Source organism: Bubalus kerabau, chromosome 3, assembly GCF_029407905.1.
Source record: "Bubalus kerabau isolate K-KA32 ecotype Philippines breed swamp buffalo chromosome 3, PCC_UOA_SB_1v2, whole genome shotgun sequence".
Taxonomy (NCBI): domain Eukaryota; kingdom Metazoa; phylum Chordata; class Mammalia; order Artiodactyla; family Bovidae; genus Bubalus; species Bubalus kerabau.
The window spans coordinates 51593229-51606741 of NC_073626.1; the positions used below are offsets into that span (position 1 = coordinate 51593229).

General features: G+C 38.0%; 1 protein-coding gene across 2 annotated transcripts in view; it reads left to right on the forward strand.

The window, feature by feature from the left end:
- The window catches only part of KHDRBS2 (KH RNA binding domain containing, signal transduction associated 2), a 703180-nt gene that overhangs the window by 533819 nt on the left and 155848 nt on the right, over window positions 1-13513 (forward strand). The gene's annotated exons all lie outside the window — the stretch shown is intronic.

A 13513-nucleotide genomic window follows, 5' to 3' on the forward strand; every position in this document is an offset into this window, starting at 1 on the left:
CATGGCACACACTTATGCAGTCCCCGTCAGCCTGAAAAACAGTAACCAATTCTTCAAGATGTATATCACTAGAAAACAGCATAAGTAATAGCTGTTAGATTGCCATGCTAACCTGGTGTCCTGACCTTGTTTTGTTATCAGGGCAGCACAAAGTTCCTTAGCAGCTTCACTTTGGTAGCTAGGTAAAAAATGCTTTTGGTTAAGATTCAGCAGGAAAGTAACATGGCAGCAATTTCACATGTTATAGAAGCCACGAACACATAGAGTGAGGAGAATTTTCTTTACACAGTCACAGATATAAAAGACAGATATTCTTCATCTGCTGATGCACTGAAGAAAACAACAGAAATGGTTTAGCATATTTTAAAGCATGAACTTCCAGATGTTCAAGCTGGTTTTAGAAAAGGCAGAGGAACCAGAGATCAAATTGCTAACATCCACTGGATCATGAAAAAAGCAAGAGAGTTCCAGAAAAAACATGTTTCTGCTTTATTGACTATGCCAAAGCCTTTGACTGTGTGGATCACAATAAGTTGTGGAAAATTCTGAAAGAGATGGGAATACCAGACCACCTGACCCACTTCTTGAGAAATCTATATGCAGGCCAGGAAGCAACAGTTAGAACTGGACATGGAACAACAGACTAGTTCAAATAGGAAAAGGAGTACATCAAGGCTGTATATTGTCACCCTGCTTATTTAACTTATATGCAGAATACATCATGAGAAACGCTGGGCTGGAAGAAGCACAAGTTGGAATCAAGATTGTCGGGAGAAATATCAATAACCTCAGATATACAAGTGACACCACCCTTATGGCAGAAAGTGAAGAGGAACTCAAAAGCCTCTTGATGAAAGTGAAAGAGGAGAGTGAAAAAGTTGGCCTAAAGTTTAACATTCAGAAAACTAAGATCATGGCATCTAGCCCCATCACTTCATGGTAAATAGATGGGGAAACAGTGGAAACAGTCTCAGACTTTATTTTTCTGGGCTCCAAAATCACTGCAGATGGTGACTGCAGCCATGAAATTAAAAGACGCTTACTCCTTGGAAGAAAAGTTATGACCAACCTAGATAGCATATTCAAAAGCAGAGACATTACTTTGCCAACAAAGGTTCGTTTAGTCAAGGCTATGGTTTTTCCAGTGGTCATGTATGGATGTGAGAGTTGGACTGTGAAGAAAGCTGAGTGCTGAAGAATTGATGCTTTTGAACTGTGGTGTTAGAGAAGACTCTTGAGAGTCCCTTGGACTGCAAGGAGATCCAACCAGTCCATTCTAAAGGACATCAGTCCTGGGTATTCATTGGAAGGACTGATGCTAAAACTGAAACTCCTACACTTTGGCCACCTCATGCGAAGAGTTGACTCATTGGAAAAGTCTCTGATGCTGGGAGGGGTTAGGGGCAGGAGGAGAAGGGGACAACAGAGGATGAGATGGCTGGATGGCATCACTGACTCGATGGACGTGAGTTTGAGTGAACTCCAGGAGTTGGTGATGGACAGGGAGGCCTGGCATGCTGTGATTCATGGTGTCGCAAAGATTCGGACACGATTGAGCGACTGAACTGAAAGCTCATAAACTGCAACTGTAAATCAGCAAATTAGTTAATGATTGCCTCTGGGTAGTATGTATGATGAAAAACAAATGAAGAAAGGTACTCAAGCATTGTACCCGGTAGCTGCTGAAAAAATTAAAGTTCCATCTTTATTAAAAAAACTGTTTAAGGGATATTAAAAATGGCTGTGCCCTGGTATCCAAATAATTGCTGTTTTAATTGTGCATGTTTTATAATAAATGCTGCCATATCAATGGTACTTTTCAGTGCTATCTGTTGTAGATGATTAATTCTGTTCCCTTGAAGATGCAAGTGTGGGTCTTATTTGGAAAGATGCAGTCAAGCCTGTCCCAGCAGAGTACATGGAAATACCAAGAGTTTAATTCATGGTACCAAGACCTGAGCCTGTCATCAGTAAGAACACAATAAATATTTATTAAGAGGCTGCTTATAAAATGGGAGAGTAACATTAATGCTTGTAAACCAAATGAATCTTCTTGATCTTGTTTACTATTTATATCTACTCTGCTTTATTTTAAACATAATGATGAAAATTTTCAAGGTTCAATTCTTTTATGTTATAAATGTATTTGAGATATTCATTGAATAGTTTTCCACATTAAAAGCACTATTATAAGAAAAGAGATAAATTTAAAGACATGGATCCTGCCCTTGAGAGGACTTATGATCTAGAAACCATGCAAAACCATGCCTAGCACAAGTATTTTAGTGCCTATTTTCAGAGTATTTAGATAGCAGTAAGGTAGAGTAAACTGTAAAAAAAAATGCTTAAACTGAGACTGGTTGACTCTAAAGTTTGTTAGAAGCTTGGCTTACCTTAAATATAAGGAAACTAGCATTTCTTGTGATTAGTACTACCAGAGGGAGAAGGCAATGGCACCCCACTCCAGTACTTTTGCCTGGAAAATCCCACGGACAGAGGAGCCTGGTAGGCTGCAGTCATTGGGGTCGCTGAGTTGGACACGATTGAGTGACTTCACTTTCACTTTTCACTTTCATGCATTGGAGAAGGAAATAGCAACCCACTCCAGTGTTCTTGCCTGGAGAATCCCAGGGACGGGGAAGCCTGGTGTGCTTCTGTCTATGCGGTCGCACAGAGTTGGACATGACTGAAGTGACTTAGCAGCAGCAGCAGCAGTACTACCAGAACTCAAATGCCCTAAAATTTGGGGCTTTAAGTTGTTTTAAGGACTACTTTAAGGTTACAAATTCAGTTTTACTTTGATAAAAATTTTAACTCTCAAATTTAATTCCAGAATATAATAAACCCATATGGAACAGATGGTCCCCAAGAATCACTGAGGCCTATTGTTAGGACTCCATGTCTGTTTCACTTTAAAAAGATCATTTTATGCATTATCAGGGAATAGAAGATGGGAGCTTGGAGTCAGCTGTTTTTCTACTTCCACAGAGAATAGGATGAGAATTTCATTTCTCCCTGGATCAAACCCCTGAACTTAATGAGCTCAGTTTGAGCATCAGCACTGAGGGTTCACTTTAAAATGAGACAGGGCAAAGGCCACTGGTGTGATGAGATCATCACTGTCATGTGCAGTCATACATGCAACCTCTTCCTCATGGCCATGGGCACCATCAGTGTTTTTGTCTCTCTTGGTGCCCAGGACTTCTGTGAGAAGCACCAGCTAAGCATCAGCCTCAGCTACTAGATATAATTCTATCTGTTAGACCTTTGTTCTTCTTGCCGAGGATTTTAAACTTCAAATTGTGCCCCTCTTTCCTTTTCTGTTTGCTCATTATTAGGAAGCATGTGTCCAAAGAACATATAGTAGCTTTCACCATTGTTTGCAGCATCAAGTTTTAACAGAATATTGCTTTTATTTAAAGGTGCTAGACTGTGTGAGCTTCCCAGATAGTGCTAGTGGTAAAGAACCTGCCTGCCAATGCAGGAGACAAGAAATGCAGATTCAATCCCTGCATGGGGAAGATCTCCTGAGGGCATGGCAACCCACTAAATTATTCTTTCCTGGAGAGTTTCATGAACAGAGGAGCCTGGTGGGCTACATTCCACAGGGTCACAAAGAGTTGGACACAACTGAAGTGACTTAGCATGCAAATACACACTAGACTGTGTTACAGCTGCCTTGGACTATATAAAGTGTGATACTGCAAACAACCAAACAAAATCATATCTGTGTTGTCTATTTTTGTGATGTTAAAAGTCATTATTTGTAATAATGTGAAAAAAAAAAAAAACCCGTGCTACTTGTTTGACATAGGCAAACATTACATACTTAAATATATGCAATTTTAATGTCATTTTTGCAGCATGAGTCTAGCTCTTTTTTGGTCCAAATCTCTACCAATTTGAAGACAGTTTTTTTAGCATTCACTTGAATGTTCTTGAAAATGTCCCACTGGGCTTCCCTGGTGGCTCAGACAGTAAAGAATCTGCCCACAATGCAGGAGACCCAGGTCAATCCCTGGGTTGAGAAGATCCCCTGTCTATCCACTCCAGTATTCTTGCCTGAAGAATCCCATGGACAGAGGAGCCTTATGGGATACAATCCATGGGGTCACAAAAAGTTGGACACGACTGAGCAACTACCACTTTCACTTTCTACTTGCATTATTTTCTGTTCTTGCTCTAGCAATAATTGAGGACATAGTATTATGTAAAGTTGACAAAAACTTGCACAAATATTTTCACCACAAATATTTCATATAAAATCAATGCACAATTGATCATATTTTATTCTTAAGTATTAATAAATATTTTCTCCAGTGGGGGAGAATGGCACAAATAGAACAGCCAGTAGTTAACTTCTACACTTCTTTTCTCCTCCACATTCTTTATTACCCATACTGAGCTACTTCTTTCAATGTCCCTATGATATGCTACATCCTCCTTTTGAGTGATGTGTTTGCTTTTTTCTTCCCTAAGACTATCCAAACACCTGAGTTTTTGATCTTTCACTGACTTTCAATAGCTCATTAACACATCAATTTTCTCTATATCTTCATCACTTTTTACTTCTTGGTTAATTTTCTTTTTAATTTTATTTTATTTTTAAACTTTACAATATTGTATTAGTTTTGCCAAATATCGAAATGAATCCGCCACAGGTATACATGTCTTATTTAACTAATCATTGTAATTTTACTATCATGATAAAATTGGGAAAATTATGTTCAAAATTGGGAAAGGAGTATGCCAAGGTTGTATATTATCATCCCGGTTATTTAACTTATATGAAGTTAAATCATACAAAATGCTGGGATGGATGAAGCACAAGCTGGATTCTAGGTTGCCAGGAGAAATATCAATAACCTCGTATATACAGATGACATCACCCAAATGGCAGAAAGCAAAGAGGAACTAAACAGCCTCTTGATGAAAGTGAAAGAGGAAAGTGAAAAAGCTGGCTTAAAATTCAACATTCATAAAACTAAGATCCTGGCATCCAATCCTATCAATTCATGGCAAATAGATGGGGAGAAAAATGGAAACAGTGACAGACTTTATTTTATTGGGCTCCCAAATCACTGCAGACAATGACTACAGTCATGAAATTACACTTGCTCCTTGGAAGAAAAACTATGACAAACGTAGACAGCATATTAAAAAAGCAGAGACATCACTTTGCCAACAAAATCCATACAGTCAGTTTTTCCAGTTCTCATGTACGGATGTGAGAATTAGACCATAAAGAAGGATGAACACTGAAGAATTTATGCTTTCAAACTGTGGTGCTGGAGAAGACTCCTGAGAGTCCCTTGGGCAGCAAGGAGATCAGACCAGTCAGTCCTAAAGGAAATTGGCCTTGAATATTCATTGGAAGGACTGATGATGAAGCTGAAGCTCCAAATCTTTGGCCACCTGATATGAAGAGACTCATCAGGAAAGACCTTAATGCTGGGAAAGATTGAGGGCAGGAGGAGAAGGGGGCAATGGAGGATGAGATGACTGTATGGCATCACCGACTTAATGGATATGAGTTTGAGCAAACTCCAGGAGATAGTGAAAGACAGGGAAGTCTGGAGTGCTACAGCCTATGGGGTCACAAAGAGTCAAAACCAGCTGAATGACTGAACAATAACAGCATACTAAGCCCAAAACCATACAGTAAAAAAAAAAAAAAAAAAATAGAGAGAGAGAGAGAGAAAGAGACATAGAAAGTTTATTAACTTACCAATATCACATACACACACACATACACACACACAATAGCAAAGCTGGGATTTAAACCTCGACAATAATGGACCCTGTACATCTGATGATCAAACACTTTCACCTCCTTGGATATTGGTTCTGTTCTTTTACTCACTCATCCATCTCTTCAGTCCCTCAGTCACTCTCTTAAAAATAGTTACATTTAGGCCCTTGCTTCTAGCCATCCCTTGCTAGACAGAGGCTATCCAATGCAAAGCAACTAGAAAACAGTCACAAAGTAGACTGAGGGTATAGAGAAATCACACAGATAAGCACAGAAATGCACATATAATTACAAATTATAATCTGATTCCTATGTAAGAAAAATAGATAACTGCTATAAGACATTATGATTGGAAACTCAGTGAAGCTTTTTTTCTTGAGCTTTAAGTGAGGTAGGCTTTAAAATGAGATCTGGAGGGTGTGCAAATTGGCCATTTATAACTATGAAAATACCATTCTAGATTTATTTGCAAGATCCCTCCAGTGGAAAAGTATTGGACTATTAAAAGAAGTCTAGAGTTGCTAGAACATTATAAGTCTGGAGGAAAACTATCAGAAATGACCCTGGGAGATAAGCAGAGCTAGATTTGTCAACAAATTTTACTCCAGATTTTTTGTTGTTGCTATTGCTTTCACCTTATGCAATAAGAAATCTTTGAATCAAGAGGATATATGAACACATTTGTATGTTTTAAAGATCACCTTAGTTGCAGCATAGAAAATAAATCAGAGGAAGCAAGTAAAGAAATAGGGACCAGTTATGAAGCCACAATAATTGTCCAATTGAAAGATGTTAGTAGCTTGGCTTGTGTGGTGACGAGAGAGATGGTGAAAAGTGGGTGGATTCAGGTATATTTCTATTTAAATGCAATCACAGGAGCCTGAATAAATTACAAATCATTCTAGGTTTTAGTGTCTCCTTTATATCTGTCTTGCATTCTTCACCATCTACAGGGTTGAAAACCTGTTGCTGAGCCTGAAAGACACCAGGATTCTTGGCCTCTGGAGGAGAAGAATTCAATCCAGGGTCAGTGACAAGGCCTGATCACTCAGAATTTTTGTGTAATAAAGTTTTATTAAAGTATAAAAGAGAAAGAGAAAGCTTCTGACATAAACATCAGAAGGGGGCAGAAAGAGTACCCACCCCCGCCCCCACTAACCTTTAGCAGTATGTTATATACCTATCAGCAAGCTGTTAATTAGAGAAAGAATATGTCCCAAAACTCAGAGTGGCACCAGGCCCCTCACCCGCAACATGCATTTTGAGACAACATTGGCACCAGGTGAGTCATCCCGGGCCATAAAATGATTGGCATGAATCTTGAAGAAAGGCAGGTTTCCAAGTAAATATATGGATTCATTAACATAGATTAGGAGAACAGTGTATGAGTAAAACACACAGGTTTGTTGAGCCCTTATAGGTTCTGAGTCTTAAAGTGGAACTGACTTGAAAGACAGAGTCTAGGGTAAATACATGGTTCATTAACATAGCTTAAGAAAAAACATTTCCATAAGAAAAACTCATTGGTTAGCTCTAGGTTTGAGAAAAGCTAAGTTGAGGTGGAACCAGGTGTCATCATGGCAACAGACTTTTAAGAGGAACATCTTTTAAAATTTGTACAGAGAAGGGGAAAAAATCTAACACTTGCTTGTTTCCTTCTGCCTCTTAAGAGAGAAATAAAAAATGTCTGACACTTGCAGCCTAATTCCTCCATTTGGAGACCCCTGGCCTTCCTGCCTGTTACCCTCTCAAGGTGAAGAAAGAAATATAAATTAAACAGCTTTGATTTCTTAGAAGAGATAATAGAGTGTTTTCATTATTTTATTATAACAATAGTATATGTGATTATTTTGGGGGTAAACTGTATACAGAAGAAACATTCCAAAGATAAATGAAATAATATTAAGAATAAAAAAAATCATGTACTCTGTTTATGAGACATTGAGTCATATGATGGCCTTTTCTTCAATTTTTTTGTATATTTGACTTAGGCACTAAGGAAATGGCAACCCACTCCAGTGTTCTTGCCTGGAGAATCCCAGGGATGGGGAAGCCTGGTGGGCTGCCATCTATGGGGTCACACATAGTCAGACATGACTAAGTGACTTAGCAGCAGCAGCAGCAAATATAAGTGCAACTTACTATAATAAGTGCTGCTAGTGGTGGTTTAGTCATTAAGTCATGTCCAAGTCTCGGGAAACCATGGACTATAGCCTGCCAGGCTTCTCTGTCTATTCTCCAGGCAAGAATACAGGAGTGCATTGCCATTTCCTTCTCCAGGGGATCATCCTGACCCAGGGATCAAACCCAAGTCTCCTGTTTTGCAGGCAGATTCTTTACCAACCGATCTATGAGTAAAGCCCACTATAATACGTATTCCATACCAACCCTGAACCAGGACCATTTATCATAATTCTTATGGAAAAACCCACATATGGGGAGGAAAAGAATGATCAAATTAATCTGCCTTCCTTTGTGCCTTTTGGAAGTTATTCTCCTTCTCTTTCCTTAGTTCTAAAGAAAAGTGTACTGTGTTTAATATTTTTCTGGCATTTATACCAAAAGATCTTTTTTGTCATTATCTAGGATTAATGGGAATTCTCTCCCCATGGTCAACTGATGGGGTGTCTGCATTATTCTACTCCTAAAGGAATCCAGGTTCTTCACCTCAATATGTGGTTTGGATAGTAGGCAGGTGCTATAGGTTGCCTGAGATGATGAATGAGGGTTTCTTCACCAAACTTGATCAGAATGCATTTCCATATATCAGGCAAGATCTTAATTAGCTCTCCGAGCCAGAAGAAAACACTAGTGATAACTAGTCACTAATGCAGTTTCCATATGGTCTCTAGTGCTGGCAGAAAAAAAAAAAAAAAAAGACAGTTGTTCTTTATCCTTCTAATCCTTGAGTTAGGAGCCATCCTTGCCAGGGTGGTCACTCTTCACCTGTTCCCAGCAATCATACACTCACAATACTGAAGGAAAGAGGAAACAGGGCAGGAATATTCACTCTTGTTTCTATCTTACAGTAAGACTTTCTCCACTCCAGAGTCATGGATTCATTGCCTTTCATTCTGGGTTTCATCCAAAAAGAAATTTATTTTGTTCTTTAGCATTTGTATATTATAAAATGCATTATTGAAGTTTCTATACATTATTGAAATTTCTCCACTAAAAAGACAACTGATGTCTTAGCTGTTGGTGCCTAAGGAAGAGATGAGCTCCAGAGTAAAAGGGTTTGGTGACAGCAGATGCAGAAAAGCTTGCAGAATCTTGTGCATCCTATATCCCTCTCATTCTCTATTCTTTAAGTACCTGTTAAAATGTGGACATTTTATGATTCCACACAGTTATGGAAAGATCCCCTGGAGAAGGGAACAGCTACACACTCCAGAATTCTGGCCTGGAGAATTCCATGGACAGAGCCTGGCAGGCTACAGTCCATGGGGTCACAGAGTCAGATACTATGACCTTTACTTTCACAAAATGTGGAACAATACTGTACATATTGAATAGTATGAGATGCTCATCTACCAATGATTTGTCTTCAATCAGTGATAGAATAAAGCATGTTCTGATTTGTGAATTACATTTTTCTTGCTGCAAATTAAAATTTAAATCCAACAATGTGTGCAAGTGTCAAAAATATTATGCTTGCCTTACAAAGAGTCTGTGCATGATTGAAATCTGGAAATGCATATAGGATACAAAAATTCTTGATTTAGGGTAAACCCAGAAAGGTATTCTCCATCTATGTGTTTGAGTCCTCTTTGCAAGACTTTTGCAAGACCCCTTATATCCCAGGTCTAGTGAGACTGTGTCATAGATGAATGTATTTCTGTTACTACTGCTCAATAGGTAAATTCTTAAGCTTCAATAATGTATTTTCGAACATATAAATGCTAAAGAAAAAAAGTAGATTTCTATCTGTATAACATGGTAGAAGAATTTTAAGCCTCTGTCAACACCAACTAATTGATATATAAATACTCTGGTCTCCTAAAAGTAATATAGCGATTGCAGATTCCTTAACTTTAGTGCTATTAATCTATTCTATGTATTTATATATGTATGTATTTTCTACCTAGAATTTTTACCTAATGGGTATAACACTAAATATAGCCACAGCATAATTATTTTTACCCAATTGACACTTCATCTTTTCTAAATTGAAGAGAGGTCATAGATGTTCACTTTATTTGTCTAGTTAGTTACAGCACTGATGCCTGAGTATAAATCAGATTCATCTGTTGTAAATAAGCCAATCACAGGATATTTCATGCTGCAGGCATATATTTATTATTTATTGGAAGCATTAAAAATGTGTCCCACCTAATTTTATGTGAGTAGATAGATAATAGAACATGAACATTTTCATAAAGTGAAAAAAAAAAAAACAAAAAACAGACTGATCTTCCTAAGCATGTGTGGTGCAAGCTTCCATCCAAGATGCATCTATCTTTCATATGGAAAAACTGCAAAAGTTGTCTTATTTGGAGTTTGTGTGTAAAGGAGATCTAGGACAATATTTGGAATGCATGAACTAAGCTTCCTGCATTGGCTACCAAAACAGCTGCCTAGAGAGGAGAAGGTTCCAGAGTAGTTTAAATTGTCACTGTATGTCAAGCAAAATGGTGGCAGAGAAGAGATGATTTTAATTGCTATTAGTAGCCAGATACCTAATCCCCTAAACAGTTCTGATTCCATATGGAAGATGGGGGGGGGGTGGGATTCAGAATCAGAAGACATTATCATTGCGGCTTTACTCTTGCTGAGTCAGGTGATCTTATATGTAACGCTTAATTCGTCCTGAACCTCAGGATGACCACTTCAGAACTAGGCAAAGATTCACATAGATGGTTGCTCACAATCAGTATTGTCATCCTGGGGAAAAAAATAATGAGATAAACAAGTTTTCAGTATGTGCATGAAGGGCTGAGGAAATAAATGATGGTCATTCAGTTCAGTTCAGTTCAGTCTGTTCAGTCATGTCTGACTCTTTGCGACCTATGAACTGCAGCATGCCAGGCCTCCCTGGCCATCACTAACTCCTGGAATTTACTCAAAATTATGTCCATTGAGTCTGTGATGCCATCCAACCATCTCATCCTCCATCATCCCCTTCTCCCATCCTCGATCTTGCCCAGCATGAGGAACTTTTCAAATGAATCAGCTCTTCACATGAGGTGGCCAAAGTATTGGAGTTTCAGCTTCAATATCAGTCCTTCCAATGAATATTCAGGACTGATTTCCTTTATGATGGACTGGTTGGATCTCCTTGCAGTCCAAGGGACTCTCAAAAGTCTTCTCCAACACCACAATTAAAAAACATCAATTCTTCGGGGCTCAGTGTCTTTATAGTCTAGCTGTCACATCCATACATGACTACTGGGAAAACCGTAGCCTTGACTATACGGACATTTGTTGACAAAGTAATGTCTCTGCTTTTTAATATGCTGTCTAGGTTTTAATATGCTGTCATAACTTTTCTTCCAAGGAGCAAGTATCTTTTAATTTCATGGCTGCAATCACCATCTGCAGTGATTTTGGAGCCCAGAAAAATAAAGGCATCCACTGTTTCCCCATCTATTTGCCATGAAGTGATGGCACCAAATGCCATGATCTTAGTGTTCTGAATGTTGAGCTTTAAGCCAACTTTTTCACTCTCCTCTTTCACTTTCATCAAGAGGCTCTTTAGTTCTTCTTCACTTTCTGCCATAAGGGTGGAATCAGCCATAGGTATACATATATCCCCTCCCTTTTGAAACTCCCTCCCATCTCCCTCCCCACCTCACCCTTCTAGGTTGATGCAAAGCCCCTGTTTGAGTTTCCTGAGACATACAGCAAATTCCCATTGGCTATGTATTTTACATATGGTAATATAAATTTCCATATTATTCTTTCCATACATCTCACCCTCTTCTCACCTCTCACCATGTCCATAAGCCTATTCTCTATGTCTGTTTTTCCATTGTTGCCCTGTGAATAAATTATTCAGTACCATTTTCCTAGATTCCATATATATGTGTTAGAATATGGTATGTATGTTTCTCTTTCTGACTCACTTCACTCTGTATAATAGGTTCTAGGTTTATCCACCTCATTAGAACTGACTCAAATGTGTTCCTTTTTATGGCTGATTAATATTCCATTGTGTATATATATATATATATATATATATATATATATATATATACACCACAACTTCTTTATCTATTCATCTGTCAATGGACATCAAGGTTGCTTCCATGTTCTAGCTATTGTAAATATTACTGCAATGAACATTGGGATACATGTGTCTCTTTCAATTTTGGTTTCCTCAGGGTATATGGCTAGGGGTGGAATTGCTGGGTCATATGGTGGTTTGATTCCTAACTTTTTAAGAAATCTCCATACCATCTTCCATAGTGCCTGCATTATTTATATTCCCACCAACAGTGCAAGAGTATTCCCTTTTCTCCACATCCTCTCCAGTATTTATTGGTTATAGACATTTTGATGAGGGCCATTCTGACCGGTGTGAGGTGATATCTCACTGTAGTTTTGATTTGCATTTCTCTAATAATGAGAAGTGTTGAGCATCTTTTCATGTGTTTGTTAGTCATCTGTATGTCTTCTTTGGAGAAATATCTGTTTAGGTCTTTTTCCCACTTTTTGATTGGGTTGTTCGTCTCCCTAATTTTGAGTTGTTTGAACTGCTTGTACATTTTGGAATCCATTGTCAGTTGTTTCCTTTGCTATTTTCTCCTATTCTGAGGGTTGATTTTTCACCATTTTTATGGTTTCCTTTGCTGTGCAAAACCTTTTAAGTTTAATCAGGTCTCACTTGTTTACTTTTGTTTTTATTTCCATTCCTCTAGGTAGTGGGTCATAGAAATTCTTGTTTTGATTTATGTCGTGGAGTGTTCTGCCTATGCTTTCCTCTAAGAGTTTTATAGTTTCTGGTCTTGCATTTAGGTCTGTAATCCATTTTGAGTTTATCCTTGTGTACTGTGTTAGGAAGTGTTCTAATTTCATTCTTTTGCATGTAACTGTTCAGTTTTCTTAGCACCATTTATTGAAGAGGCTGTCTTTGCCCCCATTGTATATTCTTGCCCCCTTTGTCAAAAATAAGGTACCCATAGGTGCATGGGTTTATTTCTGGGCTTTCTATCTTGTTCCATTGCACAATATTTCTGTTTTTGTGCCAGTAACATACTGTCTGGATGACTGTAGCTTTGTAGTATAACCTGAAGTCCGGAAGCTTGATTCCTCCAGGTTCATTCTTCTTTCTCAAGATTGCTTTGGCTATTCAGAGTCTTTTGTGTTTTAATTAGAATTGTGGAACTTTTTGTTCCAGTTCTGTGAAAAATGCCATTGATAATTTGATAGGGATTGCATTAAATCTGCACTATAGTCATTTTCATAGTATTAATTCTTCCTACCCAGAAATGGAATATCTCTCCATCTGTTTATGTCATCTTTGATTTCTTTCATTAGTGTCTTATACTTTTCTGTGTGCAGTTCTTTCATCTACTTAGGTAAGTTTATTCCTAGATGTTTATTTATTTATTTATTTATTTTTTGCAATGGTGAATGGGATTGATTCTTTAATTTCGCTTTCTGATTTTTCATTCTTATTATATAGCAATGCAGGTGATTTCTGTGTATTGATTTTGTATCCTGAAACTTTGCTAAATTCACTGATTAGCTCTAGTAATTTTCTGATACTATCTTTAGGGTTTTCTATGCACACTATCATGTCATCTGCAAAACAATGAG